Source organism: Phaethon aethereus (genome assembly GCF_964289735.1).
Source record: "Phaethon aethereus genome assembly, chromosome: 19".
NCBI lineage: Eukaryota > Metazoa > Chordata > Aves > Phaethontiformes > Phaethontidae > Phaethon > Phaethon aethereus.
The window spans coordinates 2,850,046-2,857,832 of NC_138595.1; positions in this window are offsets into that span (position 1 = coordinate 2,850,046).

Below are 7,787 nucleotides of genomic sequence, written 5' to 3' on the forward strand. Positions count from 1 at the left end.
GAGGAGGAAGGAGCAGCAGAGACAACATGTGATGAACTGACTGCAACCCCCATTCCCCCTCCCCCTGTGCTGCTCCGGGCGAGGAAGGAGAGAAAATAGGGAGTAAAACTAAGCCCGGGAAGAAGGGAGGGGTGGGGGGAATATGTTTTAGGATTTGGTTTTATTTCTCATTATCCTTCTCTGATTTGATTGGTAATATATTAAACTAATATCCCCAAGTTGAGTCTGTTTTGCCCTGTCCTTATCTCGACCCATGAGGCTTTCATTATGTTTTCTCTCTCTTGTCCAGCTGAGGAGGGGAGTGATAGAGCTGCTTTGGTGGGCACCTGGTGTCCATCCAGGATCAACACACCCTAAGGGGGTTTGCTAACATACCTGAAGTGCACCTGCCTCGTCTGGCCTTCCTCGTTGGCTGCCATGTGGTAAAAACACCCTTTCCCCTGAGTAAATTAACCCTGTGACCACTCATGGAAATGGCACTATATTTTGTCAATATCTCATTACCTTTATCAAGCTGTTTGAGGCTTGTTTTTCTTCCTAATTTGCTTTCCATGTGGGGCTTGCACACACCACTAGGAACATATTGGATAGTTCTTGGACACAGATGGTAGATTTTTAGGCAGAGGCAATTAAGATCATTTGGTCTAAAACAGACTCGTGCTGTGTAGCCAGTGATTTAGCCATCCCAGTGCAATGCAGGCAAGGACTCCGAGATGAATACTTGGTGTAGATTTTGATATTGCACTAAGTTAATATCACTCAACTTTGCTCTAGCATGGTCTTGAACTAAACTTTTATTCAGAGTTAAGTATTTTTAATTTTTCAAACTTTTTATCATACGCATGGATGGAAAAAACCCAAAACCTAGATGCACTAACTATACTAGGAAATATTTCTCTTTCTGTCAAGTCTTATTTTGGTTTTCTTAGCTAATGTAGGGCTGCTACTGTGACTTATTGTTTGTTCTTTCATATTAAAAAGATTATAGGAGGCAGAACTTCTGCCATTTCACATTGGGGACTGTTTTTAATAATCCTAAATTGTTGCTATTCCTCCCTCCCCCCATGTTGTGAGAAGACATTATTCTTTGTCCTTTACTTGCAGAAAGAAATGTTATGGGGTGGGAAGAAAGGAATGTGACATAAACAGAGCATGGAAGATTGCTTTGTCCTCCTTTTGCTTCTGCCTATTATTGGCTTCAGGTTTTTCTGTTATTTTCTGAGACGGTGTGGATTTTTTTTGGTTGAAGAAAGACAGATGGTTTCTATTGGCAATTAGTCCCCCAAGATGCAGAGGCTGTTTACTTCAGTTACTTTCTGGAGAGTTAGTTTGGAAAGGTTAGTGTTGGAGGCCTATTAGGAGGGGAGAGATAAGGCAGCTTTCCAGTGTGTTGAAGGAAAAGGTATTAATAATATGTAGAAAAAGGTAACTCTTTAACTTATAATATTCTTTATTTTGATTTAAAATAAAGTATCTAGTAAGATTTCTGAAAATAATGGTTAGGGTAAACATACTTTTCAAGACAGAACTGTGGCAGTGGACTTTATCTTCTTGGTAAGTTACCATGTCTTAAAAAAATAGCTAGGCTGCACCTTTTACTGTATTGTAACTTTTTGTAGACAAAACTATAGTGCAAATATTCAAGGAGAAGAAATAAACGTGTATGAAAGAAGGACATGGTATAAACCTTCTCTGGAGTATTTTATATATTCAGTCTGTAACTCATTTTGGTAGAGCATGAGGAATAATGTTTATGGCAGAAGTTATTTAATCTCTAGGTAGAAATAAAATTTAGATATAGTAGCATTTGTAACTTATTAGTATTGTATGGCTTGATATATTTATGTATTGAACAATTTGGTCATCTTCTATCATAGACACATACTTTGTCCTTAAGGGCATTATTAGTGAGTTGGCAGAGTCCTCGATTCAGTGTATGTGTGTTTAATGTTGAGATAGTACGTAACCATTCAAAGTAACATGGTAGCAAAACAGACTTAGAAAAATCTGTTTTGCTAAATAATTGGTTAGTTCTCTGAATACTTTTAAGCTTAAGAGGTATCCTGTTTGTTGAATGGATTTTTTTCCCTTAAGCTGTATTGGGAACTTAAATGCAAAATGGCTCCATTCAGTGATGTGCTTTTCACATCCGTAAATTATTTTAATGCAATTACTCATTAACAGTTGCAGATGTTAGAAAATCTTTCTGACTCCAGTACTTGTTGGCAGAGGTTCTGATGGATATTCTTATCTTTGTTGATATCTTTCACTTTTCTTTTGTCTTTTTTATATAGGGAAACATTTAAAGGACATTTACAAATACTGCCTGTGTCTGAAAGCAAAATGGTAATGTATGTTGTTTAGGCAAACGCATTCAGTCTGTCTGCTGTAATCTTAGCTTTTGAAGATGCATCTGGGTATCTGAACAACTCACATGTAAAGCGTATGGAGTGGAATGACTCTACATCTGTGCATCGTTGTAGTCGATGGGGTTGCAGACAAGCCTAATAATGGGTAAATGTATAAAAAAAATCTAATCATAGTCTTCTATTATAAAAGCTGCCCCTAGAGATCAAACAACCTCTTGGTTGTCAAAATTCCCTCTGTTGAAGAAGTTCATTTGAAGAGATTTTACATCTGCAAAGAAAAATGGTTGTGTAATTTCAATAAAATGTGGATGGAGCCTGATGTTGTTCTGCACCACAAAAACCCTCAAAAAAAAAAAAAAAAAAAAAATCCCAACCAGATAGTGGTACCAAGTTACTATTTCTGGACAACAGTGAATTGCTGAAATTCACCTCTGCTAGAGGAGGTTGTTCATGTGCGCTTTTCCAAACCTGTATGTGAAACCACAGTTTCGTGACTGCAAGTCAATTTTGTCTGCAAATTACTGCAGAAAGTAATAGTGTTGTCTTTGTCTTACAATCTTTGACTCTGTGGCTAGGCTGAAAGCTGAAAAGGTGTGTTTTGGTTTTTTTCAGTTGCGTGTGCAGATTTGTATTTCAGCCTTAGGACCTGTACATTTGTTAGAGCTCATGCAAGAAGCAGCAGGATTGCCTCTGTGCATTTTTTTTCACTGCTGTGTTCTTAGGTCAGGAAGTCAACTGCCATTTCACCCGACTCATTTTTAACTGAAATTAATTAGAAAGTGTTCACATAATGAGCATTTTTGGTGGATAGGTGTAGATGCTGATTTTTGTCAGAAGGGTGGTGCGTTTGAGAGTCCTTTCATTGACCCAGTGAGGAACTGACATGGGATGCCTGCAGATGCTCTGCCTTTTATATGCCTACCTCAAATAATTTTGTAAATGTGGTGTAATAGTATAACGGCTGCAATTATTATATCATTTCCAAGCCAAAAGAAAAAACAGTGCTATATAGTTTTAGATGTATAAGTGAAAAGTACTAAGTAAATAATGTGTCTGTTCTGCAGGAATATAGTTCTAGAAAGCCTGGATGAAAAAGATGGAATCTGTTTCATGTGCTGCCAGTGCAAGACTATTGTTTGCATGTCTTCATTAGAGGTAAGGTACTTGTCAAAGAGCAAAAATGTGTTTGTGAAATTGCTGTGTTAACATAGATGAAGTTCATTATGAATGTAGCTGAAGATTCAGGCTAACTCATCAATGGAAAATTTGGATTTGGATCATAATCTGGCATGGTTTAGGCTTTTAAGATTAGACTAGCGGTTCTTGTTTTGTCATGGTTTAATTATGAGGTTGTATATGTGAACAGTTTTATTTTTTAATTAGTATAGCTGGACGTAGTTAGTGGGGAAAAAGGGTTCTAAGAAAACAATAAAAAACCTGCTGAATTTTCCTGCAACGTGCTTATTTTGAAGTGGGAAGGAAGTGAACTGACATGGGTAACATATGAACCTACTATATCTCCTTGATGTGGATATTAAAGGAACCTTGAAAATAGTTTATGGGGAAGTTGTTGGAGGCTTCTAATTTTAAATTCTTAACAGGAAATCATTAAACTGTAGAGGAGCCAACATAGCAGGCTGTTGCTCTAAAACAAGAGCTAAATGTAGAGCATTCACATGAACTTGTCAGATCTTTTTTTAATGCTGTGGGTTTTTTTCCTTTCATGTTTACTGCAACCCAGATAAATACATTTTCATTTTTGTGTTCTTCATATATAGCAGTTCAGTAGTAACATTCTGGATGAAATGTTAAAGCAATGCCATTATGGTCATACCTCAGGGAATATGAAGAAACTGAGATTGTACTCTGTCAGATCTGGGGGGTGTTAAGTCCTTGGATGGTCAGGTCCTGCACTCCTTCATTGGCTGGGGAAAAACCTTTAAAAATGTGGATGTTGTTCAGTGTGATTTTCTTCTTTTACGTGAGATTCTCATGCTTTATCTGAGACTATTGCTGAGATGACTGACACATTTCACATGGGCTATACAAGAGCTGTAAGAGGTATAATAAACTTTGGTCACCATCAGCTTGGCTGGTTGAAGCTTACTTAAGGGCTGGAGGAAAGAGAAAGATTATGTGGCTGGAAGCAATAAGATGTGAAGGTTAGTCACCAAAGCCAGCTGGGGTGCTTTACACATGAAGAAGGCCTTAAGAATGTAGGTTTGCCAAAGCCAGATGGGCAGCACTGCTTTCTGCTGTTCTGTGATTAATAAGTTTGTGCCCAAGCTATGAGCTTTTTATGGATCTGAGCTATTGATAATTTTGTATTTTTCATCTGTCTGACAAAATCCAACATGGCTTTTACGAAATATAACTTTGTATAACTTTAAATAAAGCATGCTACTAGAAAAGACAGGGCAGGATGCTGGCCATGCAGCACTGGCTTGTGATGTGGAATTAAGATGAAGTTGAATGTACCTGTCTCAGTTCTTTTTATTGACTTATGCAGCTGAGGGGCAGGAGTAGTGCTGTGAAAAATGTTAGTATCTCTGTGAGCTGTTTTCCCTGACACTCCTGCTGAGAAGGTAGACTTGTTTATTCGCTTGGTTAAGTGTAGACCTATAAAATGTTTAATTTCAGATTCACAGGAGGTGTCACTTGAGGAGCACTGTAGTGCATTGATACACGAGGCTTTCTTCTGTCTCTCCTACAATGTACCTCTCCTTTCTGCAGTATTTGAGCTCCAGGCACCTGATGGCACCTGACCTTGTGCATCTTGTTCCCCTTTGTGTATTTCTTTTTGCTTTTCAGTCTTTGAGCTTGTGGATAGGTAATCTTCCAAGGTACCTCCGTGAGATTGCTGATGATTATATCTAACAGACTGCGCAATGTGTTAGCGAACATTAGAAAGTAAAATAATTCATGGAAGTCATGACACTTTTCTTCTGATGTCAGCTAACCTAACAGATTCATCTGGATTTAAAACTACAGCTGCTTAATCTATTTTGGCTAAAGTTGGGGTCATTCTTTTTTCGAAGTGTAATTTAATTTATTTTAAGCCTATTTGAGAATTCTTTTTAAACTACAGTTAAAAAAAAAAAGTAAAATCTTTTTATCCATGAAAAAAATTGTGGCCTTTAATTTTGTGAAATGGTTTCAATTAGTTGAACCAGACCAAGCAATAATAATAATGCCTGTACAGCCACTCTGAAATGGATTTATTTCAATAACAGATAGACAAAATGAGAATAAGCTATCATCAAAGTCAAGTAAATATCTGACTGCATTTGTTTTAGAAACATTTTACATTAAATGATTGTAACGCTTCTTATATAAAAAAATCTTATCATTCTGATGGGCTGTTTAATCTAACTTCTGGGTCTGAAATATCTGGGGGACCATGAGCAGTTTCTGCTTAGCATTTCGTTCCTTTAAGTATAAAACCAAGAAAAGCACTCCCCATTTTTATATATGAGCAAGAGGTGCATGAAAAAAATGCAAAATTGCCTTGCAGCTATTGCCTATTACTTAGGTCCTGGAGTGTGGAAACTGCAGTGGTACTCTCCGTCAAACTTCATCTTTATTAAAAGTTTTTCTCCCTCCATCTTCAGCTTTTATATACATGTTGCTATTTCTGCAAGCATCTGGTTTAGTTGAATTGAAGTTTCTCGTGAGCTAAAGAACTTCAGGAGAAAATTAGGAAATATGGTTTTAGTTGCTGGAGGATCTGCTGGTTGTGTGCCCTCTAAATCTTGAAGCGCTTTTGGTTTCCGACGGTGGTTTTGTGAATGTAGTTGTTGCGTGCAAAAACATCTTTAATGTATTGTAATTTAATTAAATTTGTGAATGTAGGTATGACTTATGTATGGTGCTGTTGTCTTGATTGTAAAAGTTAGTATTGACAGAAATTGGCACTTTATTCCACTTGGAAAGGCAAAAGTGTACTTGGACATAAAAAGAAGACACAGAAATATCTTAGAGTTTGAAGAGGGGTTTCTTCCATCAAAACCGTGGTGTGTTTTTTTTTCCTGCCTTTGTTTCCTTAACTTCTTTACAAATACCCAACTACCTAGAATAAGTTTATGTAAAGCACAGGCAGAGGAATCAATCTGCCTGTTTCTGTTCCTGGAGTAGCCTATGATTTTTCCTTTCTAAATTGTTTAGGAAAGCATTAGCTATACTGAATGGTGCTAAACCTTTTGTAACATCTCTGGCTACATTGATTCATCTATGAAATAGGGGTATTGTACTTTTTGGAAGTAATAGACTTTAGTTGTCCCTACGATGACATAGATCTGACAAAATTATTTTGTCATTTTCTTTTTGTCAGTAGTTTCAAGTTAGTTTCCTTGTTTTCTGGCTACTTTGTATTAAAAAGTAAGTGAAAAAAATCTATTTACCCCTTTTTATGTGTGCTCTGATGTGGATGGCAGTGGATCTGCTGCAGGCCTGGCATTTGACAGGCTGTGCTTTTATGTTAATTAGAAGGGAAATGGGGATAGTTTGTGGTGGTTTGGATTGTATAAAGCTCAAATTAGTCTTTGTCTCCTTTACGCACCTTTAAAGTCCACATTTCATTGTATATGTGGCAAATGTACTGGTATAAAATACTCTGTTATGAAAGTGGACAGATTTTTAAAGCAGGATTTCTCAACTCTGTATTTGGCTGATGAGCTGATGATTGATCTTATGGTAGAAAACCACCTGCAAAATAGGAAGGGGCAGTTATCTTGGTGGATTAGTGTGGATTAATTAATTAATGTTTGTAACAGGTTTTTAAATCCCTAGGAGCTCTACAAATTCAGAGCTTTGTTGATATATTTCTTATTTTTAAACAGTGTTGTCTTTAATGTGGTTAACGGAAGGAAATCCAAAGTACTTGCAGTACTGAAGCCAAACAATTATCTCCATTTTACTGACAGTGGAAGTATTTTTGCAAAATTCAGTAATGGTTTTAGCTGCTTTCAGCTTGTAGCAGGAAGGGGCTCTGGGAGTTGAAAGTGGTACTCGACAGCAAATAAAGCGATGTCTAGAATTTCAGCTATAAAAATGAAAGGCACAAAACCCTCCAGCACGCAGGGAAAGTCTTAAAAGTTTTATGGTCCTAAGCGTAAATGCTGCATCAGCATGTCCCGCAGGGTGCCTCATTCCAGGGAAATCCCCGGTGGGAATCCTCATTGTCCAAGCGGGACAAGCAGGGCTTTCAGGCCAGGAGCAGTGAAAGAGGGGTGAGGGCCTGGAGTAACGTGGGGAGTCCCGCTCCCACGCTTCGAGTTAGTAGCGGGCACTCCACTCACAGCTAGTCGGAGCGTGCGCGCGGCCCGGAGCAGCAGCGCAGCCGCCCCAGCTCGGCTCCTGCGGCTGGAGCTGCCTGCGTGCCCGCCGGCCGGCGGCAGGGGGCGCCGTGGTGGCCGCGCC